This window comes from Desmodus rotundus, chromosome 10 (assembly GCF_022682495.2).
Source record: "Desmodus rotundus isolate HL8 chromosome 10, HLdesRot8A.1, whole genome shotgun sequence".
Classification (NCBI taxonomy): domain Eukaryota; kingdom Metazoa; phylum Chordata; class Mammalia; order Chiroptera; family Phyllostomidae; genus Desmodus; species Desmodus rotundus.
Genome location: NC_071396.1, coordinates 110,446,951 through 110,459,828, shown reverse-complemented (window position 1 = coordinate 110,459,828; position 12,878 = coordinate 110,446,951). Strand labels below are relative to the sequence as shown.

At 44.3% G+C, this 12,878-nt stretch overlaps 1 non-coding gene across 1 annotated transcript; it reads left to right on the top strand.

The window, feature by feature from the left end:
- The first annotated feature begins 952 nt into the window (after window positions 1–952).
- Window positions 953–1,024, top strand: TRNAA-UGC (transfer RNA alanine (anticodon UGC)). Its single transcript has one exon. It is a non-coding gene; the product is annotated as a tRNA-Ala (tRNA).
- Window positions 1,025–12,878: the final 11,854 nt, after the last annotated feature.

The following is a 12,878-nucleotide window of genomic DNA, read 5'->3' as shown; positions in this document are numbered from 1 at the left end:
TTGCCACAAGTAAGCTCTTTTGTCATTTTTCCTTCGTTTGTTTTCCTCAATAACAAGACCTCCATGCTCACCCTCACCCCAGGAGGGAAGCGAAGGAGTTCAGAATATGCCGCCCCAACATAAGGCCCGTCTGGCATAGCGATTATTTGAAGCTAAAGGCAATTGAGGAGCAGCAGACAGGATGAACTCTATGCCGCCCCCTCCCCCCCATCGGCTGGAAAGCAGACTATCAATACGCTTGTGAAGGTTGTCCCCACCCCACTGTGCCAGGGAGGGGTCACCAGCTGTATCACCAGAGACAGCAAGGCTCTCAGAAGTCCACGGCAAACCCGCTAGAGGGTCTTCATCTTCCATTGGTTTCTTCCACATATGGAGCTGCTTCTTATAGTTGGGAACCCCGAAAGCCTACACCCTTTCCCTTCCTTGTCTTATCACTTACCTACAAATTTATTGTTCTTGTGAAGGTGCCGCGTCAGTCCCAAGTTCTAAACGCCCCTTTGGGTTCCTGGTAAGTGGGTTTCTCCTACGTGCATGAGCACCCTGTCTTCCTCTTGTCCATCTGTTTTTGTCAGTCTGAACTGCAGGCCCCCAGCTGGAGTGGAGGCAAAAGGTTTTTTTGTTTTTTCCTCCTACAGAAGTAATGGGGGAAATTGTGGAATATAATGAAAATACTTTCCTGGACTTACAAGAAGACCCTATGAAGAAGGTGAACTTTGAAGGAAGATGTGCTTCTTCCTCTTTCCCTAAATAAGGAAACCAGCATGCTGTTGAACTCCGAGGCAGTAGGACAAAGGATAGGCTCAGGAAGACTGCTGAAGAACTCTGTGTGACAGGCAATTGAAACTATAGGAATCCAATGCTGTTTCACTCCCTAGAAAGAAATTGTCTAGCTCACCTTATTAACAGGAATGGCTGTATTGATTTATCAACCTAGGAAGCTATTCTTGTGGCTGGGGATGTAGCTCAGTGGTAGAGCATATGCTTTGCATGCATGAGGCCCCAGGTTCAAATCCTGGCATCTCCAAGTCCCTTCTCTGGTTACGTGGACCTGTTCTTAGACTGAATTTATACTAAATATTATGTGTCTTCACAGTGGGGCCTATGTCTTCAGTGCTACACATTAGTATAAATTACTGTAATAAATAAACTACATGAAAACCTAGAGATATGATCATGGTATTTTCTTTCACTACTCATAACTTTTTTTTCATTAATCCAAAATGAAAATCTGGCCTTTCCTAATTTAATTCATTTGTATCACTGTTAATAACCTACTGTGAGAAATAAAACCATATAGACGGTCAGATAAAAACTCACTTGCTCTGCCATGGGCATGGCCCACTGAAAGAATAAAAATACAACAAATATAACACTCCTCCTCTTGCTAAAGTGTTCTCACATCTAACATCCCTTTAGTGTTCACAGCAAAGTCATGTAGGGAAATGGAGCCAGGAATGTCTCACACGCGTCACCCGTCTGGATGCTGTGGCCGATCCCCCAGACAGTTCCGCGATGTGCAGCTGCAGTGTCACCCACGGAATTAACGTGGGTTCCTTAAGATCGAGGACTGCAGAGCCGCCTTTGCTGGAAAACTTTGATCTCCATCCATGAAGAGGTGCAGAATGAACGTTTTTAAAATAGCTCCCATACTCTTTGGTGAAGAGCAAGCTGACTCACCCCCCACGCTGACTTTCAGGTGATCCACGTGACACCTGTTGACCTTGGGCATTGTCACGAGAACCTGCAGGTGATCAATGTACCCAGGTGGGGGGCGCCATTGTCAATGATTACACAGACACGCCCACTCATGTTTCACTCTCTACTATGAGATACCGATCTGTTTCGAAGGGTGTTACCTGTCTCTCTGGGGAAACACATGTGACACGTATTCAGGTGTGTTTGCTGTAATGACCAGATAAACAAGTGTCTTTGGTGAGCCCTCCTTTTCTGCACTATGGGTCAATTTGAACATTTGGTTGTTGACCTTCATCCTAACATTGGCCAAATTGTGTTTCCTGTTCTAGTACGAACAGAATGAAGACAACTCTAATGAAGTCAACCACCTCTCATTCTCAGTTCGCACACGGTGGTGTTCGCTGTGGACAGAGGTCCAGTCTCCCCTCTGTGTTGAATGTCACCGTGAAGTTGGGCCTGCTTTGTCTCGACTTGTTTGCATTCTGGATAAAACCCAGGAATTGCTGGTTAAACACCTCATTTGTGAGGATAGATCTAAGACCTTCTGATCAAAGACATGTTTAATTATGTAATGCAAGACTGTACATGGGTTCATGGTTCAGAGGAGCATTAAAAACCATGTTAACTTATCCACAGTCTTTGAGACGCTATTAAATGTGAGAACTAATTACTAACATATATTACCCGTGTATCTTTCATTCATTTGAAATTGTGTCACTTCCCGGCGTGCTCTCGGTGTGCTCTCGATGTCAAAGTCCCCTCTCTTAGTACACTGAGATGTTTAGGGAGGGAGGGAAAGTTTCCATGACTAGCCTCACCCCTGTCACTACTTCCCAAGACTGTGTGACATCCCCCTGTTTTTCCCGACAGCCTTAACTACACCCCTTTTTTTCTTCAAGCACTTATGTGTGACTAAACTGTCAGGCTCTTGAAGTAAAGTCAAGTATCATTTCATTTTTTTTTATATTTGGGGAAATGAGAGACTGTCATCAGAGCCAGAAACCATTAAAAAAAAATGAGTATTGGGCGTTTTCTATGCCATGGAAGACCTAGAAGAGAAGAGAAGAGAAAGTGTGACAACTCAGTAGAGTGACAGCAGCGATGACAGCAACAGAAGTTGGTGTTTTCCTCATGTCACCTCAATCATTTCTTACAAGAACCTTATGGGGTCGCTGCTATTTTAAGCTCTGTTTTAAAAGTGAGGAAACTACTGAAAACTGGTGTGTGGAAGGCTGCTTCGGGTCATATGTCTAGCAAGGCGTGTGGACACTCCAGAGAAGTGAGAATCAGGCTGGCCCCGATGTGAAACAGCTTTCTAACAGTGAGAAGAAAATTTGCCAGCCCGGGTCTCGATTCTTTCACCCTCACGAGGAGGTGGTGTGCTAGCGCAGAAATGGCCTGGCTTCACTTGTTGCTAGTTGAATTCCACACTCAGGATGCTGGCTAGATGCTTGGGTGGGGTTTACAGCTACAGTTACCCTCAGAAGTTGTATTGCACAGGAAATGGAGATAATACTTAGAGGCTTTGGGAGGATTTGAAGTTACCATGTTTCACGTACTTTGCCGAGTTCCTGATGCATCGACAATCCATAACAATGAGTTCTTGTTCTTTCTCTCTATCAAGTGATAGGCAGATGACACCCAAAGAGCCTCAAAATTAAAAAACAATGACTTTAACTAAGTCCATTATTTGGAGAATTGAGGGATTTAACTGACAAAAAAATATGTAAATGATCCCAGAGTTATTGTGCACTGTTTTAAGAAAAGATTATAGCAGAATTACTCACGTGGGATTCAGAGTATGATTTTAAGAAAATACTTTGCGTTTGAAGAGAGTAGGAAAGTTGTGAACTGAAAGCTTTGGGGATTTTCAAGGCGTCGGGAGAACAGGGTGGGTGTTAAAGGGTACTTAGCCTTTTGAAGAGGCACAGAAGTGCTCACCATCCCCAGAGTGATGAGGTGTGCAGAGAGTGCCGGAGAAGCCAAGACTCGTTTGGGAGATGGAGCGGCGTGTCCAAGTTTGGTGGCGGCAGAGACTCAACGTCACAGTCAGGGGGCGGAGGCACAACAGGCAACTTGCAGGGAAGCTGGGTTGACTGTAAACCCGCCAGGACTCTGTGGTTGGCCTTGGTGGTCAAGGGAATGGACCCATGTCTTGCACGTTTTCACCTCCTCTTCACTCCCGAGCCCTGCAATTCAGCTCCGTTCTTTCCCTTCAGATCCCCTCGGTCTTCGTAGGGAGATGCACCTGCTTCCCTTTGTCACAGAACTTATCACACTACCAATGATATGTTGTTAAGTAGCTTCTGCTGCTATTAATTTGAAATCTCTGGACAGCCCTTTACTATAGTGGTGTTTCTGACAGCTCTAAAGCCGTTAGGAATAGGCAGCTTGCATTCCAAAAAATTGCAGATTTTTTAAGTGTGATACCAGCAAGTATGAGCAGTTTAGCTTTTAAGATTTACTTTAGAAAGGAATTGACCCTTCAGGAAGGGTGACATCTTTAATCATCTGTCACACAGAAAACAATAGGGCAAATATGTGCTCTCTCACTATGCCATTGCCCGATTCTCAGAGTACATACAAACACTGAGATAGCTTTCTATTTCTCCCTTAAATAGATTTACGTGATTGACACCATCATTGTTTCCCACTGGTGAAATAAAAATAACTTTTAGGCAGCAAATTACTTAAAATCCAAAGGCAGTAGAAAATTTCTCCTTTTTATCTTGCTTATGAAATGGAGCAAAAACTAATTTGTTCAGGAAAATGTGAATAACAAATGCAGAGAATTAAAACTCCTCGTCAGCGTGCTCACGTCTTTGGCTGAGAAATACCGATGATTAGTGTGTTAGTCAGAGAAAGCTGAACGCCTAAACAGGTACGCTGTTTGGAATTTCATCAGTCACGACTTCGCAATTCATTTCACCCTCTTGCAATGTTTCAACAAGAGATGACTTTATTGAGAGTAACAACTGCTGAGGTTTAAGCTTCACTAAGAATTTTCTTGGTTGAATGTCTTCATACACCTGTGAACTCAAACTGAAGAAGCAAGAGCATTAACTTGTCTTAGACTTTGTAGTGAATTGATTTGCAAATCACCTAATGGGGTTGATTTGTCTGTGGGTGAAAAACTGTGATGGGTCTAGATCTCAGTTCCTCAGAAATATTATTGATGTGGGCAAAAACCTGTAAAAAATGACTAACATTTAAAAATATGTTTTAAGGTAGGGTTATAATTTTATGTACCCAAAACACCATCAGCTCTCATAGACTGACTTTGCAGAGAGAGATGCCAAAGCATTACTGGGAGTGTGTTTCTTCTGGCTCCTTACATTCGAAAGTGCTCCAGAGTCCAGGACGCAGCTCCCTCTCTGTAGCTATAATGGTGATCATCAGCTCATTGACTGAGCAATAGAATACAGCGTCCAAGTGCCTGGAGTCAGAATCCCAGCCCCTCCACTAATAGACGGGACCTTAAGGTAGTTATTCACCTTTACTGTGTCCCCATTTTCTCTGCTGTAAAAGAGGAAAGTGATAGTAAGTATTGCATAGAGTTATTGGGAGGGTTTGATGAATTAATGAACGTAATACATTTTGAAGAATGGTTGCCCCATAGTGTTTTGTAATTGCTAACTACTGCTATCTTGTTTAACTTTATCGGAGCCTTACTGAGAGTTAGTACTTTTACTTTTGTGTGCGTCGAGGTAAAAATCTCCTGAGATTTAGCCTTTGTAATGAACTTGCCCAAGGTCACATAGCTGGCAAATACTGCAGACTGGATTACAACCCAGGCTGTATGGCCCAGGTCCAGGAGATTTATATCTGTGCTGTAACTTCTCCACTCACAAGCATTTTCCCCTGACACCTCCACTTTTCACTGGCCTTGCGTTCCTCCTAAATCTCCCAGTACAAATCAAGTTATGGCAGTCAGGACTTACCTGTGTCCCGCATTATGAACACGGCTGCCCATGCGGCTCAGTTCTGTTTGTGCAGGCAGGTTGGAGTCTCATTAAAGGCATGGGTTGTACCATTGTCCTGAGTGAATAATGTTTGCTTAATACCCATTATTTTATTGGAACATTACTGGAACGATATGGCTTAATATACGCACAAATTCGACGATACATTTCTGTAGAACTTTTCTGAAATGTTGGCAAATATGTTCGGCACACCTGTGCTTTCCCTCCATCATCAGTCACTGTGCCTCTTATAAAAGGCTTTGTTGCATAGATTAGAGGTTGACGAGAGAACTTCGACACAGCTGGAATGGGAGAAAAAAGTGCACGGGGCCAAAAGAAAAAGTGCGTGGACCGTTCCACCTGGCCAAGAAGCCCGTGTGATAATTCTGCTGCACAGCGCAGCTGGCACGGAAACCCCGTGTTCCCTCGCCTTGCCCAGTCTAAGCTGGCTTCATAAAACAGAGCTCCGTGGAGTGCTGCTGCATTGTCAAATGGCAGTCTGCGGAGACCGTCTGTGCCCTCACCTCTAGTGGAATCGTGTGCACTGTGCTTGCTCAGGGTAATCTAGAATACAAGACGCCCCCCTGAGGCAGTGAGCGGGGACCTCGCCCCCAAAGGAGAGAGGCATTTACCTTGTCTCCGACAGCTACCTGCTTATTATATCATATTTTGCACATCATAAAGGCAATAAATCGAAGGTTCTGGGGGGCCTAAGGATGCAGGTGTAAAAAGCTTAGTAGCAGTAACCTATAATGTGACCTGTCTCTTAAACTTTGGGCGAGTGCCCGTGATCAGCAGCAGGTACAGAGGGCCGTGATGTACGCCAGAGTATACGGCTTACGGTGAGGGAACGTGAAATTGGGATGTGAGCACAAACGTTCCTAACAGCACATGCTATATTTTCTGTGAGAAGCATCTTAACAAGGCCGTGCGGAAATGTGAGTGAGATGAAACCTGACTACGAATGGGTGTGGTTCTGCTGCCTTAATTGAGAGGCACATACTGAACACGACTTGTTCCCTCAAGCCCCCCTTTCCAGGGTTCGTAAGATGCTCACACTGTGAGCAATGTTATTTGTGTTTCAGCTTAAAAATAAGGGTGTTTTTAAAAAAAGGATGATCTGAACTCTAGTGTCTTCACTCACTACAGTGTGTAAAGCTCTTCATTGTCACAGCACTTTTTCTCCACCAACGAGAACGTTCAATGTAATAGCAATAAGGACATTTCTACAACTGAACTACCTCTTCCAAAAGGAACTGTAAAATGGCCCTAACCAATCTTTTGTAAGACTAAATGCCACCATTAGCACTGGTTTATGGGTAGCAAAATGTCTAAATGGGCTCCAGTAGCCAGCGCGGTCCACAGAGACAGTCTTCCCCCCTCCCAAACTGTAGCACAACTTGCCCCTGGAAGCCAGTAGTGTGTATCTCACGAGCATCTGTAGTATCCACTACACAGCCGTGCAAGGTGTACTGTGGTGCACGATTTTCTTCTCCAAATTTGGAGGACATTACCTTTATTTAGAATGATGCAGTGACCATACATGACAATACAGGTTTGCTTGACGAGATCAAGTTTTAACTTGCAGTTTTAAATAAATATGAATTATAATTTTACTGAAAATGACTCGTGTGTTTATTGGTACCTTGAATGTTTGTAAAAGGTGTTACAGTGGCGACCAAGAACGCGGAGGAGCAGCAGTCAGTGAAAAAGAAGCTTTGCCAGAGTTCTGCCTGGGGAAACAGGTAAGGCGAACATGGTGTTAGGCCAGCAGTGACGGAAACACCCCACTCAATGCCTGCCTTTTTACAGTGGAAGTTTTTACATCAAGGTCACATCACATAGGAACATGCCTGTCCTCACAGAGGATGCGTTCCACACAGAGATCGTGAAATCTTTCGTGCTCCGGACGTGTGCCGACCGTCACTGCCCTTCCCACGTGACATGAAAGTGGCGTGCTCTCACACACGGTACAGAGCCCCGCTGCCTGCTCAGCCCTTGGATCCATCCCGTTAGCCGGTTTCTCACCATCCTGCACGCTCTCCATCCTCTCTGGGAAGGGCCCTCCACAGCCTGCCTTAACCAAAATCTCTTTCCCTGTAGATACTACACTCCCTGCGCTTTCCTAGACTTGCTTTATCCTGGGGCCCATGTTCCTCAGGGTCACTGTCCTTTTCGGTTCACACGTGTGACTCCGTATTATTGTCCTCTACAACGTTATGAAAAGATGTAGTGATATTACAACTGGGTATGAATCACTTTCTTATTGCTACTGTAACCCATGACTGCAAACTTAGCAGCTTAACAAACACCCATTTATCACCTCACAGTCTGTAGCTCAGCAGCATCAGAAGTCTGGTGGGTGCAGCTGGGTCTTCTGCTTCACGTCTCACGAAACTCCAGCCAGGCGTCCATGGTCTGGCCTCTTAGGTGGGGGTCTAGGGAGAATCTTTCTCCAGCATCATTCAGGGTGTCGACAGAATCCCAGTCCTTGCTCATGTGGTTCTGAGCTGTCTGCTGGGGGCCACCCTTGGCTCCTGAAGTCTGACCACCCTCCTTGGCATGTAGTCCCCCCCTTCCATCAAAGCCCGAGATGGAGGGCGGACTCCCCCTTGTGCTCTGGATCTCTCGGAGGACTCTCCCTTCTATTTCTAAGGGCTCATGTGATTCCGTGGGGCCTCCTGGAAAACTGTTAAAGTCAACTTATTCGTAAGCTTGGTCACACATACCAAGTCCCTTTGGCCACGTAAGTTTAAATATTCATAATCTGAGGGGTGAGATTGGAATTGCCGTACTTCTTGGCCATTCTTACTCACTACCACTTCTATCATCTCCACTCATTGATGAAAGGCTTCGGCACCGCCACCACGCTCTGCTTTGCCACCCCAGGTCTGGGCGATTTCGAGGCTGGTCTCAGTGTGAAAGCCTCGGCCTTTCAGCCTCCTCCTCTCCATCGAGCTGCCAAGGGCGCCTGAGTCTGTAGGTCTCTAGCAACAGTCCCATGCTCACCATCCACCCTGCAATAATGCTTGGGATTCCATGCTGGCCCTAAAATTGGGCCCTTTCCTGTCTCTCTGTCTTCCACATCTGCCTAAGACCCCTGAGAATTTCAGTGCCCTGGCGCTTCTGCTTTCACAGACACCACCCCTTTCTCATCTGGGGGCCTCTGCCATGACCCATTCTGTTGCCCAAGCTCTAAGCCTTCTGTCCCACTGTCCTTCCACAGACTTTTCTCCCTAAAACAAACCCTGCTTGGATCCAGTTACGTGCCTTCTCTGTGAATATACATTTAAAACATAAATATAAAGTAAAAAAAAATACATTTTGAGATTATGATGTAAAAACCCAATGGGGTAAGAGGAAAGGAGTCTTGGCCTAGATGCCAGAAAATATTACGAACAAGACAAAGCCTGTCTTGAAGCGATGATGAAAGACCTTCAGCCCAGGGCGGCCATGGGTGTCCAGAGAATGTCTTGCTCATTTATTTTCAAGGATCAGGACAGATAGGGTAAATGATTTTCTTCGCTGGAGACAACAGCATGATGGGGATTTAAAAGCCTGCATATGACACATAATCTTTTCTCCTCACGTCATTTCGTTCTATTTAGTAAATAGGAATAAAATTCTGAATCTCTCTCATTGTTGTAAACTAAGACTTATTAATCGAAGTTTCCAGTCCCTTTCATCCCATCCCTTCTTTGGTAAGATGTCTGAGACAAGTGGTCCAGAATCCTTGCTTTAGAACTGCCCGGTCACAGGGATCTACCTCAAACAGGGTTTGGATCCATCTGCTCGTGCAGAAGGGAAAGATCCTGCCTGCAGTTGAGAGGGAAAACTCATCGATCGTGTGCTTTTATCCTGCTGGAACGCTGAGTGTTTTCCGTCTTCATCAAGCAGGAGCACAATGTGCGGCGTGAACAGGGCTCAGCGTATGGTCGGGGCCACAGGACTTGGCGCACGCAGCCCCTCGGGATGCTGGAGGGCTGTGCGCTCTCTCTGCCGGCTTGGAGAACTGGCAATGGGAGCCTATCTAACTTTCCCACTGGTACACCAAGTACCCGTGCAATGATACCCCAGGAGTAGTCAGTGCCCATATGCTCTGGCATCTGTCTAAACTCTTCCTGCAACCACCAGGGTACAGACACAGAAACTTGTCACTCGGGTGACGTGACTGAGTTGCCAAACTGTTCCCCTGCCCTAGTATTTCACATAACTAGAGAGACCACAGAGGAAGTCGAAAGGTCTAAAGAAACCATTATCACCCTTACCTCAGTGTTACAATATAGGAGCGTCAATTATTTGCTTTGAAAAATAATGGTCCACTTTGCAAAGGAGATTTTTGCATTGGCAGATGGTCCGGTGGGAGCCCGTGTGGCTCTAGTTTAGTTTTCCTAATTAATAAGTAGAAAGAGATTTTACTTGATGAATAAATTAGAAGGCTGGTGGAGAGAAACATGTCTGATGGAGGAATTTAAAAAATACACCGTGTGTTTGGCTCTTTTTTTCTGAGTGTATCCTTTACTAGACAGGTAATGACTATTTTATTCCCTAGTTTCCCCAGAATGAAGCTAATTTCTCAGTGTTAAGGAAGCACTGGTAGCAGATTTCATTGACAACCACCCATGATAAGACACTTTGTGACAGGTTTTTGTTTCTGCTCGCTGATGCGAGCATGAAAGCATGACACATACACCTGTGTGCCAGAGGTGTATGGACTGTACACCTGTGGACTGCGGACATAGCCCACATAGCCTTCTGCTAACGCGCCCCTTGGGATGTAATAGGCAATACGAGGTAACAGACTCCCAAAGCACTGGCTCTGGAGGAGGAAGATGGACAGAATGGTCGTCTTAAGTCAGTCATAGCAGATGTGAAGATGTGTCTACAGATGTGTAGCCGGGGCGGCCAGATGCTTCTAGGTCCCCACCCCCCTTGCCTGGCCAAAGCAGCTAGTCCGGCTGCTACATTTGTGCTCGCCTCTCAGGTCTCCCTCTTCCCTGGTGCCTGTGATGCAGGCTCCCCAGCCCTCTTTGTACCTTTCTGCCACTCCCTTCAGCCCCTTTGACCTTGCCCTTGTCGTCCGTCCACGCCACAGACGCTGATGTGCAAGGCAGAGGCTGGCCTCACAGGAAGCCCTTTCCTTTTCAGCACCTGCCCTTGCACTTCAGGACAGCCCACACATTGGACTTGTTGAAAAGGGAGCTTGCTCTGCCGGGTCCCTCCCCAGCCAACCCACAGGGCTCCTCCAGCGTGCTCTTTCTCAGGATGGATGGCGGTCCCTGCATCCAGTCCCTCATTTTCATGGAGAAGCTTGACACCATTGTAGACAGGCCTTTGCTCTTGCCTCCCCCAGTCGATCATTATGAAATTCAGCTGGGTCTGCATTCCACGTGCTTCTGAGCACCGCTCCTGCCTCTCTGGCTTCTCCGCCCTTGGCCAAGTCCAGTTCTTCTCCCGTTAGGCTTTTCTCTCTGGGGGGTGGTGGGGGGAGGAAGCCTGCAATATCGTGGATCCACACTCACGAACATGTAAGTAAGTTTTGTTAAATGCATGTTTATTCATGCAGCCACTATTGTATTACACTGCTTTTGATTTCAGTCTCTACGTGCTGTCTATATATGGGCTGAATGATTAATTATATGAAAACAACTTTAAGAAAATACTCCCACATTTTATTTCTTAGTAGTTTAGTCATATCAAAACACCTCCCATTCCATCGATTTATAATTTCCTAAAAGTAGATATTTCCACATCTTCCCGTGGGATGTTCTGAGATACGTTAAATGTAATTGTTGTTCTCTACCGAGGACTTGAAAGAAGTTCCATGGTGCTACTGCTATCCTGCAAAATAACTTTTACTGAATTTCTTTTTGCTGCATTTGTAACCTATAGCAATAATTTATCAGGTTGGTTTGTGCTTCGCCAACTTATAATTAATGCAATTGTTTAATTATCTGCTCCGTTGAAGTGGTAAAGTGTCAATATTGTGTATTCACCTTTGGAAAATATATCTAGTTCTCAGCATATTTGCTTCTGTTTCTTTTGTAAAAATTGGACCAAGAACCTCAGAAATGCAGAAATTCTTGGCTCTTATCCTTCAGGGGTGTCCAACCTTTTGGCGTCTCTGGGCCACACATTAAATACATGAACACTAACAAAAAGTGATGAGCAAGAAAAAGGTTTTAAGTAAGTTTGTGATTTTTTGGTGGGCTGCATTCATAGCCATCCCGGGCCGCATGCGGCCCATGGGTTGACACATGTCCTAATACTCTCTAGGAGACCCTGGTACGCGATGTGTGTTTTTCCTGTAAGATGTTATGGTTGCTTTATCTTTTTATTATAACCTGAGTGTGAGTGAGGCTTGTTTACAATAGAGGCCCATAATACGGGTCAAAAACCAGACTTTCTGACTTCAAATGACCTGCTTCATTGAAACAGCAAAAGGCAAACTGAGAATTTCACTGTACATATTTTTTTTCAAGATGTTATTAATGAGGTGTTATTAAATATAGGAAAACCAGAAAATATCTTCCACTCAACTTTACATTCATGCCCATTACATGTAGACATAGTACTTCCGTAATTATCATGTAACTAACAGTTTTGTTGATTGTTAATTTGTATCTAAATTATTTTTAAATTTCAATTTTATACCAGACCCAACTACTTTGTTATGTATTACAATATACAAATAAATAGATGTGAAAATAAGAGAAGAGCTTCTTTTAAAACATTTATTTCATATAATTATAATATACAAAATTATTTAATACACAAAAAAGAGAAGTTGTCTAAATAATTCATTTTTCTTCTACGCTAATATTTTTCAATTCCAGGTTCTTAGATGTATCTGCAAGGATTCTGCTTTTTAACATTAAACATTATTTTTAAAGCATAACTTAGTAATGGGGTAATAATAGAAAAAAATGTTCTGTTTTCTTTAGTAGTTTTTAAACATAAAAATGAGCAAGAGAAATCATAATTTGCTAAGTTGGATAGGTAATTTCTTTTGACCTAAAATGACATAAAATGAGTAAAATACTAAAAGGCTAAAGAAGACAAAAAAGCTTGCAAATGCTGGGGCAGGAAGTAAAAAGTCTCATACATTATTGCTGTATTTCTAATCATTCTTCCAAAGACACTGGCCATCAAGAGGCAGAACGTTCTTCTCAAAGTTGTCTTCTCTGCGAATGGAAACACATTAATCTGTGGTAGAACGTA